The sequence below is a fragment of the Poecilia reticulata genome, linkage group LG8 (assembly GCF_000633615.1).
Source record: "Poecilia reticulata strain Guanapo linkage group LG8, Guppy_female_1.0+MT, whole genome shotgun sequence".
Taxonomy (NCBI): domain Eukaryota; kingdom Metazoa; phylum Chordata; class Actinopteri; order Cyprinodontiformes; family Poeciliidae; genus Poecilia; species Poecilia reticulata.
In genome coordinates, this window is record NC_024338.1 from 4,873,540 (window position 1) to 4,888,870 (window position 15,331).

The following is a 15,331-nucleotide window of genomic DNA, read 5'->3' on the forward strand; positions in this document are numbered from 1 at the left end:
TTAAAATAACACAAAACAGCGTAAAAAGACCTCCACACAAGACCTCGTTTATTTATGTATGTATTTTTATTTTGATAGCTGCCGATTAAACTGAAAGTTACAACAGTGACGTGATTATATGAGTGGTTTTACCGAGAAATCGATCAGAAGCGCCGCGAATATGGTCAGATCCGCCGGATCCACTTCTCTGGCTGCAATGCGCGCTCCCGACAGAGGGGGAACAGATTTTCTCAGGGGAACTGAATTTCTCACAAGACCTCACAGCACTGGCACAAGCAGGGGCTGGTAAACCGCTTGTACAGAGAGCAAGGTTTAGCCACGGTGCTGACGTAGATCTGCACTGATCTTTTCAGTGGGTCCACATTCTGAGCTGAGGGGTACTGGTTGAAAAAAACCCTGCATTTCTCACCCCGGTTTGGTCGGATCCTTCTGTCAGGATTTGTGGGTGATGGCGATGAGAGTGAACGCAGGTTGTGATGATGATGATGATGATGATGGTTTAATAAGGAAAAAGCTCAACACAGTCCGAGTCAGGCAGCACAGCAGGAACAATTAGCACCATGTTAATATAAAACAGACACAAGAGCTTAGCAAACCAGGACTATACAGTTCTACTGGAAAGCAGTAGAACTGCCGTAGAACTAAGGGCGACGTTAGACGAGGATCCGATAAGAGACAAATACAACAGGTGGGTTTAAATACACAGGGAGGGTAATCAGGGAACTAGGCACAGCTGGGATCAATCAACAGGGGAACAGGACACAGAAAAACCAAGAAATAAATACACAAAACACAGATCGTCACAGTCTGGTGCTTTTATGATTAACACAAACTTGCTCTGCATTTATTGAAGCTGCTCACGTTGGGCAGAGCATTCAGACTTTCAACTCAATTAAGAGTATTGGTACTTCATATTAATTTGACTCAAGTGACAGTAAAAAAACCATAAAATGTAGTAAATCTACTCCTGAAAGTAATGCGGGCATATTGAGGTGTCTAATTACACGTTGAGAATATGCACATTCAGTAAAGTCCTGGTCTTTTTATGAGAGACCAATAATAAATAAAACTATAAACAACAATGGGTCACATGAAAAAAAATTAACAGCAAAGCCGTGATTATTAAAATATTCAGTAAGCCAGTGGAATGTGTAACCGCCCCCCTCTCGCCCCATGACTGCTTCACAGATTTAGATAATGGATGGATGGATGTACAAATAAACAGAAAAATTTATGAAAAACATTAAACACCAAATTCCTCATCTTCTGGCCATAGAAGGCACCGTTGCTTAACTTCCACATTTACTTGTCCTTGATCTTCCCTTTATCTCCTGCTGCTCTGCAACCGTTTGATGAACTTGTCTTACAATCTGCTTTCAAATCTCTAGTGAATTTTTGCTTACTCTCTTGCTGTTTTGCTGCTGTGGCCGGTGTTTCTGTTTGACGGGCAGCTTTTAAGCTGTGCAGTGACGATCCGCTTGGACTGACTGAATCATCAGCATGAGATATGAGACCTGGGCATGACTCCAGGCTGGTGATGGCATTTCAAAGCTGATTCTAAAGACATAAGATTTTTATTTGTCATTATGTTTCCAGAATATGATGAAATTGGAGTGGCATTTGGAGTGGGTTTTGGTTTTTCTTTTGTGCTTTGAAAGAAAACCAAAGCTCATTCGTTTTGGTTTTCGCTGTTTATTTAAGTTATGTTCAGTTCATCCTGCTGTAACCACCTCCTCTGTGTTCATTCTTGCTACTGATGGTGTTTACTATGATGGCGTGTTTGGCGCTGATGTAGGCAGTGGAGGAGTCAATTTAAGGCCAAAAAAAGTCGCAGAAATTTGAATGGAGGGAAGAAACTTTGAAATTTAGGAGTTGGGGGAAAACCTGCTCGAAAAATACTCAGAAATTTCAAGATTAAATTCAGAACTTTTTTTTTTTTTACTCAAAAGATTTTTTCTTTTAAAACTCTGGAATTTCCAAGTGTTTTTTTTCTAGAAACTTTTTGAAATCAAACTCAACATTTCTGAGTTTTTACTCCTCTTTCTTTTCTATTTACAACGGCCCTGATACTCCCTCATAGCTCCTTAATTTCCCCCTTGTTTGTTCTGTTTCTTGTTTGAGTTTACTGCTCTTAGTTTATTGCCAACCCTTCCCTCCTGTGTGATCTTTGAGTCCTGGTTCAGTTCCCGCTGGGTTAATTAGTCTCTCCCCTCAGTTTCCCCACTTTCACTTTGTGACAGCTGTTCCACATCTCCTCTTGTTTGCTTCCTTTGTCATTTTCAACTCCTGCTTCAGTTTACAAGCTGCTGGTTTTTGCTGTTCATTGCTGGATTCTTCCCTTCCTGCTTTTTACCACCTTGAGACAAGTCTTATAAGTTTTCTCTTCTTTTTTTACTTAAAGCTTGTGCATAAGGACACATTCCTCATGCTCATGAAAAAGTGCTGAAGTTTCCCAATTCTGCTATGAACTTGACCTCGGGTTGTGAATATTAACGTGAAAAAAGGCTTGGAATGTTGGTGTAACGATGAGTCAGGGGCAAATTGTTGGATTTGTTTGCTGATGGAGAGACCGGAGAGATAGTTGGTTGGCCTGAATTTGTCTCTTGACAATTGATACCAGTTTCCTGAAAAGGTCTATGCAATATTTTAAGTCTACAAGCTTTTCTATTGTCTTTACAAATCTTTTTTCTTTTACAATAATTTATACAGAAAGTAGGTATAATTTAGCACAGAAGTTGTTCTGAGTCTGAAGTCCAATATGTGACTAACAGAACAGATAAAAATGAAATATTGCGGCTTGATATCCATGATGCAGAAACACTGATTTATGCTAATTATTTTGATTTTACTGTAAAAATACTTAATGATTTTTGCTAACAGTGATGAATTTAAGCCTGGTGGTAATTATRTCAGAAACATTTAATCTCATTTTAGAGATTAAATGTTTCTGACATAATTAAATKTATGTAATAATCAATTTACCATTAGCAATAAGGGGAAAAAACACATATGGTACAACATGGGACGTATTAAAATTCAAAATTACTTTATTGATTGTAAAGTGAAATTAAAACTAGTATAAGATTAGACGGTAATGGCAACAGCTTACATCTAATCTTCACTTTGTGAAGCCCTTGCATGCGAGGAAGGGGACAGCGCTTTGACTGAGCCGGGCTCAGGAAGCAGGAGAGGAAAGCAGTCAGAGACAAAGTGCCACTTTAGGCCTGATATGAGACAAGCTGGACTTCAGRACCAGCTCACATGTTCAGACCAGGATTCAGAAACACAGAGAGGACTTTTCATTGTTCTGAGTTCTTCTGCTTTAATCCAGCAGCCAGCTATGGCAGCTAGGGCTCATGACAATGGGTCTTGCTGTGCTTTATGGGAAGTCCAAGGGAAATTACATGCAGATATGTTGATATAGAAACTCATAAACAATGAGGGGAGCAGGAGTGAGATAATAAAGTGGACTTTCCACATTACTGAATGCTGAACTGGATAATTAGGTCACTGGGACTCACAGAAGAACTCATCACAGATTAATTTTGTGCAAACTCAGTGTGAGGATTTGGTTTTCTCTGTGTTAATTAGTTCCTGTGTTGTCTCATCTTCCCCTTGATTGTTTACAGCTGTCCTTTGTTTTCCCTGTTTATCTCCCTGTGTATTTAATCCCACCTGTGACTGTGTTTTCCTGTCATCCTAGTCTAAAGTCATAAGTCGTCTACTCTGCCCTTGTTCAATCTAGTTCAGTGTTTCTCAACCMTGGTCCTCACCTACTGTGAGATTCACATGTAAGAAGAAACGTCACATCAGGGACCCGGCAGATGTGCTTTTCGAGAAAGAATTTGAAGAATTAAAATCTACAATCAAGGACTACACAGAAGCTACAGTCAAACCCTACTTTGCTTGCAGACGACTCGGCGTAGCCACCAGATGTGTCCTTGTCCTGAAGGACTGGTCTCCCCATTCCTTTACCCTGGGCTTGGTGGAGGAGGYGGAGTGGGATCAGCTCTGGCAGTAATGGCTGCAGATCCACAGGTGTCACAGCCTGGCCCTCCACAGGTCCCGTCTCCCGTCCGTCTCGAGGACCAAACGCCTCGACTGTTTTTGTAAATGGACTGAGTTATTTTGTGTTTTTTCTGGACTCTGGGCCTCCTTCCTGCAATACAATACTTCCTGGATACAATTACATAGAAGCACAGAAACCGTTTTCACAGGCTTTGTGGTAGGAATTTCCTCTTTATGAGGGGCAGTTTAGGACAAAATCAATGTTTTGTCTCTCACACACTACGAAAGACTCACACACACTCAAAAAATACTCAAATTGTGCATACACACTACTAAAATGTCACGCATACACATTTTATCTTTCTCGCACACATACACTGTGCTAACATCTCACGCACACAAAATACTYAAATTGCGCACATACACTACTAAAATTTCACACGCAAACAATATTTTTTGTCTTAGTCACAAGACTAAGATTACACATATAAACTAATAAAATATAAACTCATTATTTTGTATGCGAGAGACTCAGTTTTGTATGTGTGAGAGGTGTCACAGAAGAGGCGGGACATAATTTGGAGATTTGGACTTCTTTTGGACTTCATATTTTTTGTCAAAASGCTTCAGTGTATTAAGTTTTACAAACGATTGAGGCAGAAAGGCAGAAACCTGACGGCTTCTCTGCAGAAATCACAGATAAATCTGAGTATTGTCTTATCGAATAGATTTGTGGTGCTGCGGTCTTTGTCACTAGGAGACAGATCTGTCAGGCTAGTTGGCTCACTGTGCGTGTATGAAGCCAGGCTTTGGTTCTAACCAATAAGGTCATATAAGAACCAATGAGCTTTATTACAAACCTTTTCTTGTAATGCTGACATATGCAGGTCGGTAAGATCTGCATAATCAGCAAGTCTTGTCTTTGGGTGTTGGAGCGACTGACTTCTGTTTTCTGCTGCGCAGCTCAGACGCTTCCTCTGTTGCTCTGCTGTTTCTAGAAACCACAAGTTGTGTGAGAAACTGATCTGGGTTTTTTCTCCTTGAGTAGATCTTTGTCCAGAACATTTTATTGTTGGATCGCATGACAAGAAATCAGAGCTTATATTATAGCAGAAATTACGATGGCCAACGCAAGAAAACTTTCAGAGCGCAAAACCTATTGCGAGGTAACGCAAAAGTATTGTGAAGTACAGCAAAAGAAACCTTTTTCCCCATGTCCACTAGGGGGCTCTATATTAATCAACTCTCTCTGCTGGTTTGGGGGGAAACTGTGCGAAGTTTTTATTTGCCTGTTGCTGCAATGATTCTAAGACCAGTATCTGTAGAACCGCCGCAGGTCTCCATCTCTGCCACTCCATCATGCTGACGCTCATGTTGTGTTGAAAGGCGGCTCCGAGAAACACGTTACGACATGTTAACTATGTTTTAAACAGTTTAAGGCTGGAAAAAACAGTCTGAGTGATACGGGAAGTATCTACTGTGTCAAATTGAGATAGGAATAACAGAAAGTCAGCCACTCTGAGGTAAAAAAAACTGTTTCCAGTCCAGGGGTCTGTGAGCGGGCAATGACTCCCAGCGCCCCCAATGCCCGCCCATGCTGCAGGGCCTGACTAACGGTTCATTAGTAGGATTATCGAGGAAGAGGGAAAAAAATATGGCCAAATTATTTGATTTAGCTGATAAAGCACAAGATATTCCATTCATATCTTGGAGATCATTATGATGTGAACAAACTGCAGTGTGATTCTGGCAGTGTGCTAAAGGGATTTTTTTTTCTAACTTTTCCCTTTTTTTCATTTACTTACTATTTTGGTAAACATTTCTGCAGACAGAACGCCAGCAGACATAAATACAACCATGAGGACACAGGACAGCTCTACTAATCTGAGTTACAGAATTTTTGGTGAATTTTTTCTTTCTCTTGTAAGGGAGCAAAAAATGTGTTTGCTAAAAATATTTTTTTGGGGGAAAAAAGCGAATAGTAAATGTTTAATTACCCTACTTGAATTATGTTTTTTCCCCCCCAAACATTTAATTGAGTCTGTGGGAGCTTTTACTGAAGGACACAATCTATAGTTTTTTAAGCTATTTATTTAACAGACTTCATCTGTTTTTGAGTAGGTGAGCTTGTAAACTTATAATTCATATTTTCAAAATAAATGTGCTTAATGGAAACACGGCACTTTTGAAATGACTCCATTAAAATGTTTTGGCACAAGGATGAGATGGGTTTTTTTCACATTAGTATAGATACCCAGAAGACTGCCTCCACGTGAAGCAATAACCATGGCAACAGGACTTGCTTGTATCAATACAAGTATTTATAATAGTTATTATACATTTTATTTAAAAGGTGTTTTCAGGGCACATAAGGTCACCTCACAAAAAACAAATAAAATCCAAATAGAAGAGAAAATAAACAGATTTTTTTATTAGTACCACCATAGGCGAGGAGGGAAACGGGTTGCTCAAAACGTTTGACTTGTTTAGTACCAGCTGGATATTAAAACAAATGTTGCAGTTAAAACCCTTAAAAGAAAAGTTTGGTTACATGAACTCGGGCTGTCTGGAACAAATAGCCAGGGGTGAAAGTAAGCGGGTACGGCAGGGTACTGCGCACCCCTAAAGGATTTACCGGTGGTACACAGTACCTGCAAGAGAGGGGAGTGGCTGTCTGCTGTAAAGAATCATTGGGTTCACTGTGCAGCAGTGACTGATTAGTTTTTCAAGAACAATCTAAAACAGGAACTTAATCGGTTAATAACTTTTTTCCCATTTCATATTGTTTCTGAACTGTTCGTGCTTTGCTAGAGCAGGGGCGCAATACATCGATCGCGGAAGGTTTTGAGTCGATCTTGGCATTAAGTGACAAACTAAACGGCACCAGGACGCCGAGACCAGCACGTCCTCCTCTGACTCCTTATCAAAATGTTCGTAACTTTATTAAAGAACGACAACAAAAATCAACGAAACGTTTTCAAATTAATGACCCAACAAAAATAATAATCTTAGTAATTATTGTTTCAACCAGGTGTTGTGCAAATCTGTGCGAGCAAGAGTTTAAAACTAACTAATCAACCACAGCTGTGTTCATGAAAGTGTTAATAATCGCAAAATAAATATCAAACCTGAAAACCTGATATCGTAACAGACTGAATGTTTTGTTTTTAAAGTAATCTCTGCTCGGCTTGCAGAGCGCAGGCGGTTGTTTTACAGCTGCTGCAGTTCCTGAACTTTCAATAAAAGACAAACTTGGATTAATTATCTCGTTCATCTGTGAGTATACTATGTTTCATTAAGTATTTAGCAAGCAAATGGTTTCTACCGCGATAATTATGTGAAATTAAATTGTCTAATTTTTAAAAAAATGTTTGGTGCTTTCTGGCTTCTCCCTTTGAGCTCAGAGTCTAAGAGGCTTTTCCTCTTTCAAACAAATTTTTTTCCCTCTTATTTAGTGAAAATATTGATGTTGATGAGATTTTCTCCAAAATAATAACCTTCTTCAACCTTTATAGCTCCACTGTTGAAAATGAGRMKCTAACATTCACAAATGACATTGAAATAAAATCCAGTCCAACATCTGGTTTGAGGTRATTCCTCTGGAACCTGTTGGAGGAAAAATATCCCAACTTCAGAAGATGAGCTTTAACCTAACAGAGCTCWGTGGTTCCTCCTRTCAGTVTGAGAKTCAGGGTGAGGAGGCRCCATGTTAGGAAGAGAAGTRGAAGCTGCAGGATCTTCAGAACAAACAGGTCATGATGCTGGGCTACTGATTATCCCTCTGTCTGGACACAGGATCAATAGAACCAGTTTAAAAGATAAAATGAATGTTTATATGCCAGACATGGAAAACTGGGATGTACTCCATGCCATGATGTTCAGAATTTAGGTCTCAAGGTATTTCAAGATGTCAACATTGCAGCCAGTGGGCTGAAGGAAATACAGCTTTATTTTGTAGCAATTCAAGAGCTTCCCAGCTTTTATCGCTTCGCAAAAAAATTCATCAGCACAGAAACTTTTGTCATAGTACCCCCAAGAATTTAAAACTACTTTCACCCCTGTAAATAGCGGTCAGGAATTTTTTAGAGGAGAGGTAACATTTCCCAGAAAATAAAACAAATATCTAAGAAAGTGAATAAGAAATGAGTTTAGACTTGTTTTTTTTGTTTTTTTAAAAAGCAGAGAGGATTCTTAAGAATTTCTAAATTTCTCAGCTGCAGAGATTAAACAAAACACACACACACCTGATAAAAAGGTAATGAACATATTTGTGTAAAAGAAATTATGTAAAACATGTTCATTCCTGAGTCGTTTGGCTGTGGAAGGAAACCGTTCCCCTGCCGCTCTCTGAGGGGAGGCTTGGATGAAAAACAAACACATTAATGCAGTTGGGTTTGTGTGAGTGGCGGCAGAAATCCATTTCCTGCCCTGCTCCACTACCTAAAAGGCTCAGTTTGACCAGAAAGCAAAACTGGATTTGCAGAATCAAAACAAGCCAGAACCAGGAGGTATGATTTCTGTCATGCCTTTTCACAGATTCAACAATAAAACTGCTGACATTTGAAACTGAGAGTCCAGGACAGAACCAAAAAGTACACAGAAAGCACTTAGTCCATCTTTTAGGAACATAGCATGTAAGTAGAAACCGGAACTTGTGTTGGCTCCTCTGATTGTGGAAGATATTTTTAGGCTCCATGGACTCCATCCATTGTTTACAATCGTTCTTAGGAGCGTCCGCAGAGCCGCAGTCTCGCCAGGTGTTTGCTAACTGCTGGAGGAGCTGGAGACCAAACAGCTAAGGCAGAGCTCTGGGTTAATATGGCTTTTTTTATTATTATTTCAGATATTTTAAATATGCTCTATGAAAAAATATGTTTGCAGGCCAATTTTGAGGAAATATCTTTGGCGTTACGTTTCACAGAAAAATCCAGGAATAAGTGAATCTCTTCTGGGGAAACTCATTTATACACACGTTTAAAACAATAATAACAAAAGAAAAAATTTTGCGTACAAAAAAAAATTATTCTAAATCAACCAAGCTAGGTAAAATGTAGCTACCTCTTTGGGAATATGATTTTATATTTGTGCAGAAAGTCCATGGGCAACATCATAGGAATAAAAACTAAATAAGTGAAAACGCAAAGCCTTGTCCACCATACCGGCACGTTGATCTGTCTGTTTGGTTTGCCGAGAGCGGTGGTTCTAAAGTTCAGCAGCCGCTGAGAGGAACCAGGAACAGTTTGTGAAGTTAGGTGCAGGAACCTGCCGGTCGCCAACACGGCTAAAAAAAACAACATTCCAGCTCACAGGCGGCTTTCCTGACTGGCTCCACTACAACTGAAACATGGCAGCAATATCCCAGTGATGATATCGATTAATCTCACACTACTGAAATACACTCTTTTTTTTCCAACTCATGACGATGACCAAATTTCTAAAAGAAGATAAATTTACTATCTGGGATCAGTTGATCATTCAGGATGGAAACAAACCAAACTCCATGGTGAAGTGACACACCTGGTCTCGATGCAGCAGGACACTGAATTCCACCTTAAGAATCTCTGTACACACACACACGCACACACACACACGAGAGAGCAAAAACAAAAACACACATTTACTAAAAATATGTGACAACTTTTATGTTGTGATGTTTAAACCAACATAACAGCAGCTTCAACTTCCAAAATGTAATTTAGGTTGACCTTTGTGTCTGTTATGTTCTCTACCATGTCGAAACGGATGTTTTCCGTCAAGCTGCAATGGAACTTTTTTTTCTATTTTTCGCATCACACCAGTCATGTGATCAACAGCCAGACGTTACTACTGGCATAAAAAACGAAGAAGACGACAGGAAGTGGTAGGAGGATGACGGTCTGGTTTTGTTTTTTTCTGATGATGTGCAGTTGGCTCCATTAGAGCTCTTACAGCACCACACATCATAAAAGTTGGGCGTCATTCCAACATGTTGAATCCATAACTCTTCTATAAAATCATCTGCGGTTTTCTCAAAACGCCGCTGGCAATTACTGCTCAGCGGTTGGTTCATGTCAACGGTGTCAAATTGTGAACCTCAGGTACCTTAAAGCAACAATATATTTGAATAACTACTGCAAGCAGGTGATGAGAGGCATCACCAGTCTGCTGTGTGATTCTACCAATGCACTTCTGAACCAGACGCTCCAAAGTTTCCTGTCCATAACTTTTCAACACGCTGTCAGCTCCCGGTCAGCAAGACGCATTTAGTTCAGTTTCCATGAGATGATATTCAGAAAGGATTTTTTATTGATTGATTTTAGTTGCCTCTGCGATTAACTCTTTGTGTAATGTCTAGAATCTCTGCCCGTGTGCGTCAGTTAAGGGTGTGAATTATAACCTGTCAAATGAAGGACGGGCTGCAAATTTTTTCGTCATAAAAAAACAAAACAAAAAAAACCTGTCAAATACGGAAAACATTCCATTAATGCGACTCCTGAGTTTGAGGCAAACTCCTGAAAATAGTCTTATAAAAACTTTTTACTGGAATTTTTTTTTTCTTTACTGTCATTACTGGGCTCTGTATATTATTTTGTGAGCCTGATTAATAGTGCGAGCTCTTGAGTCTCTAAAAGTAACTTACCGGACTGGATTTTTGTTGGTCTCCTTGTCAGACCTCTGTGACCTTTTAGCTACTGGAGGACAGTAAAATGTCAATTCAAATCATTATGCAGAATGATTTTAATTCTGCCCCTTTTTAAATTAAAAAAGGGGCCTCAGCTGCTCCATGCAAGGCGTCATTAAACATTGATAATAAATAAATAGATAAATAAATAAATATGTCATCTCCTCACTTCTCCACTTACATAACCCCCATGTGATGTTTAATGGGGATAATGAGGAAGGAAGGCACTACTTTTTACACAAAGCTGCTGGTCCTTGTTAGTTTCCGTTTTGGGTCTGACCTCACATGTGGTGCTCTAATGGTCAATGACCATTTGTCATATTTTCTCTTTCACTCAGTGGGCCAACAAAAAGAAGGGAGACATCCATAAGATCATTTATTAATAATGTGGACTCCACAGTTTCCTCAATACAGTTGAAGCCAGTTACATGTCAGTCAAAGCTTCAGTAGGCAACTTTTACAAAGTATGCTTTTTGGTTTTTTTCCAAATTTACCAAAAACTCACTCCACCGTTCAGTGCTTGTTGTTCTCCTATGACCATGAATCTTGGTCACGCATCTGTAATTAGACAGAGCAGATAATGTTAGAGTCCAGGAGAATCGGTCTGTCGTCTGGAAAGCGCTAGCAGGATAGTTACAATACGCAAAGTATTCAGACCCCTTTACATTTTTCACTCTTTGTTTCATTGCAGTCATTTGCTAAAGTCAAAAAAAGTTCATATTATTTCTCATGGATGTACACTCAGCATCCTGAAAAAACTGAAATGTAGACATTTTTGCACATTTACTAAAAAAGGAAAAACTGAAATATCACACGGTCAAAAGTATTCAGACTCTTTGCTGTGGCAGTCATGTTTAACTCACATGCTGCTGTCCATTTCTTGTGATCCTCACTGACAGGGGTGAAAGTAAGGGGGTACAGCAGGGTACTGCGTACCCCTAAAAGATTTAGCGGGGATACGCAGTACCTGCAAGAGAGGGGAGCGGCTGTCTGCTGTAAAAACATCAATGGGTTCACTGTGGAGCAGTGAGTGCGCCCACTAATCAGCCGTGACTGATTAGTTTTTCAAGAACAATCTAAAACACGACTTAATCAGTTAATAAATAGCTTTTTTTTCCATTTCACATTGTTTCTGAACTCTTTGTGCTTTGCTAGAGCAGCGGTGCAATATGTCGATCACGGAAGGTTTTGAGTGGATCTCGGCATTAGGTGACAAACTGAACGCAGCCAGGAGGCTGAGACCAGCACGTCCTGCTCTGACTGGGTTATCAAAACGTTCAGAGCTTTATTAAAGACCAACAACTAAAAAATCAACAAAACGTTTTCAAATTAATGACCCAACAACAATAATAATCTCAGTAATTATTGTTTCAACAAGGTGTTGCGCAATTCTGTGCGTTTCGGTTCCATTACTAGTAGAGCAGGAGTTTAAAATGAACTAATCAACCACTGCTGTGCTCAGGGAGGATTATTAATGATAGCAAAATAAATATCAAGCCTGCAAACCTGATATAGTAACGGACTGAATGTTATGCTTTTAACGTAATCTCAGGTCGGATTGTGGAGCGCAGGAGGTTGCCATGGCAACGGGTGTGCTTAAATGACAGAGAGAGATGGAGAGTAAAAAGGTGCTAGTGGTTTTGAGTTGTTCACCTGTTCAGGTTGTTTTACCTTTGCTGTGGCTCGTCACAGCCGCTGCTGTTTCTGAATGTTCAATAAACGACAAACTTGGACTAATTACCTCGTTCTTTGTGAGAATACATCATTTACACCAAACATCAAACACGGTAAATATGTTTCATTAAGCATTTAACAAGCAAATGGCATATAATTACCGCGATAATTATATGAAATTTAATTGTCTAATATAAAAAAATTGTTTGGTGCTGTCGGGCTCAGAGTCTGAGAGGCTTTTCCTTTATCAATTTTTTTGCCTCTTATTTAGTGGAAATATTGATGTTGATGAGATTTTCTCCAAAATAACCTTTTTCAACTTTTATAGCTCCGCTGTTGAAAATGAGAAGCTAACATTCACAAATGACATTGAAATAAAATCCAGTCCAACATCTGGTTTGAGGTGATTCCTCTGGAACCTGTWGGAGGAAAAATATCCCAACTTCAGAAGATGAGCTTTAACCTAACAGAGCTCAGTGGTTTCTCCTATCAGTGTAAGAGTCAGGGTGAGGAGGCGCCATGTTAGGAAGAGAAGTGGAAGCTGCAGGATCTTCAGAACAAACAGGTCATGATGCTGGGCTACTGATTATCCCTCTGTCTGGACACAGGATCAATAGAACCAGTTTAAAAGMTAAAATGAATGGTTATATGCCAGACATGGAAAACTGGGATGCACTCCATGCCATGATGTTCAGGATTTAGGTCTCATGGCATCTCAAGGTGTCAACATTGCAGCCAGTGGGTTGAGGGAAATACAGCTCCATTCTTTAACAATGCAAGAGCTACCAGCTTTTATCGCTTCGCAAAAATTTAATCAGCACAGAAACTCCAAAGCAATATATATATATATAATTTTTTTTGTCTTTTTTTTTTTGTCATAGTACCCCCAAGAATTTAAAACTACTTTCACCACTGCTCACTGAGATGGTTCTACTTTAATTAATCTGATTAGACTTGATTAGGAGAGACACACACCTGTCTATACAAGACCTCACAGTTCACAGTTCATGTCAGAGCAAATGAGAATCATGAGGTGGAAGGAACTGCCCAATGACTCAGAGACAGAACTGTGGCAAAGATTACAAAATATCTGGACAAGGCGCCACAAGAGGTTCTGTAGAACTCCAGGTTCCTAAGAGCCTCCATGGTCCTTACAGGGAAGAAGTTTGTTACGAGCAGAACTCCAACTAAACCTGGCCGTCCAGTTAACTGAGTTATCATGTGAGAAGAAGCCAAAGGTCACAGTGGCTGAACTCCAGAGATGCAGCAGAAAGACGGGAGAAAGTTCCACAACTATCACTGCAGCTGTCCAGCAGGCAGGGCTTTATGGCAGCGTGGCCTGATGGAGGCCTCTCCTCAGTAACAGGCACATGAAAACCTGCATAGTTTGATGAATAACACATGAAAGACTCACAGACTGAGAAATAACTAGAGAGGATCTGCAGGAAGAGGCAGAGGATTCCCAAATCCAGGTGTGGAAAACTTGCTGCATCATCATTCCCAACAGGACTCCTGGCTGTACCAGCTCTGAAGGAGCTTCTACTCAACACTGAGCAAAGACTCTGAATCCTTGCGACCATCTGATATTTCAGTTTTTCTTTTTTGTTTTCTATCAAGATGGGATGCTGAGTGTACGTTTACAAGAAATAATATAAACTTTTTATTTTTGCAAATGGCTCCAACGGAAAAATGTAAAGATGTCTGAATACTCTCCGTACGCTCTGCGAATCTTGAAAGGTTTAAGCATGTCCAACTTTCACCTGGACTCAGCTTGGGCTGTTTTGATTAAACATTGGTTTTGATGTGTCTTCATGGGAACCGACATGCTTAGATTACAGAAAGCCATCAAGGCACTCCAGTCCCAGGCGGAGACAGAATGTCTTCAGGTAAACTTTGGTTCTGGTTGACAGTTGAGCTGTGATAATTACATAATAATGTCCTCAGTTTTGACAGTTGAATTGTTGAGGCGCTGCCGGATGCCGTGGGAATTGCAACAACTGCAACATACCTAAAACATGATACAGATCAGCAGCATGTCCCCTCGAGCTTTATTACACGTTTATTAGGCAAGAAAACATTAGAAGGATCCTTTGGGAGCTTTAATAAGTGGTTCTGTGAAGTTTTTATCCTCCATCAAAAGATGTTGGTTTGGTGTGTATGGAGTACGCAATTTACCTGCTGATCGATCTCAACATCTCTTGAAGAAAACCATGGAATTACTTCAGTCACGCCTCCTGAGTCTGGTTTGGTCCTTGTGAAACGCAGAAAGCCAGGATAAATTGATGGTGCCATGCCAACCCTGGCTCTGTCTCTCACTCTGGGTTTGTGAAACAGTCCTCTGCTTTGTTGCATCGTTGAGATTTTTTGTCCAAAAGAAAACCTTTAATCTAAGGAAGACATAAACCGTGAGGTATTCAGTGGGAGACTGTTATTGTCGTAGTTAGTTATTGGTGGAGTGATGAGTGGACCCACACGCAGCAGGTCCAGGCTGTTGAGTTGACAGAGTGAATAAAAACAGGAATCAGCTGCAAAAACAGCAAAGGACAAGAAAAGAGAGGAGGTGTACAAATAACAGTTGGGTTTTGCACTGATACAGTTGCTCAATTTGACCCTTAATAAATAAATTTGCTTAATGGAAACACGGCAAATTTGAAAAAGAACTAGGTTTTTTTTAATTGTTTTTATTAAAAGTTTGCCGCTGGTATAAATATATATATATATATATTTTTTGGCCTTGATGAAATTGGTTTATTTTGCAAAACTGCAGTGGAAACACTTTTCCACATGATAGGACAGACATGATCAACAACCAGATGTTATTACTGACAAACTACGAACCAAACAGGAAGTAGTTGAAGGATCAAGGCGCGGCACTTGTTCATGTCAAGGGGAGGGTTGGAGGCGCTAGGAACGAACGCTCAGGGAGCCGACGGTGAGTAGATCTGCGTTTATTCTTCATCGTACACACAGATGACTCAGGTCAGATAC

General features: G+C 39.9%; 2 long non-coding RNA genes across 2 annotated transcripts in view; both read left to right on the forward strand.

The window, feature by feature from the left end:
- The window catches only part of LOC103468301 (uncharacterized), a 27,735-nt gene that overhangs the window by 1,046 nt on the left and 11,358 nt on the right, over positions 1–15,331 (forward strand). The gene's annotated exons all lie outside the window — the stretch shown is intronic.
- LOC108166531 (uncharacterized) overlaps positions 15,247–15,331 on the forward strand; it is a 6,064-nt gene continuing 5,979 nt past the window's right edge. The window contains exon 1 of the long non-coding RNA XR_001776895.1: positions 15,247–15,322. This is a non-coding gene — a long non-coding RNA (uncharacterized LOC108166531). The remainder of the gene's footprint in view (positions 15,323–15,331) is intronic.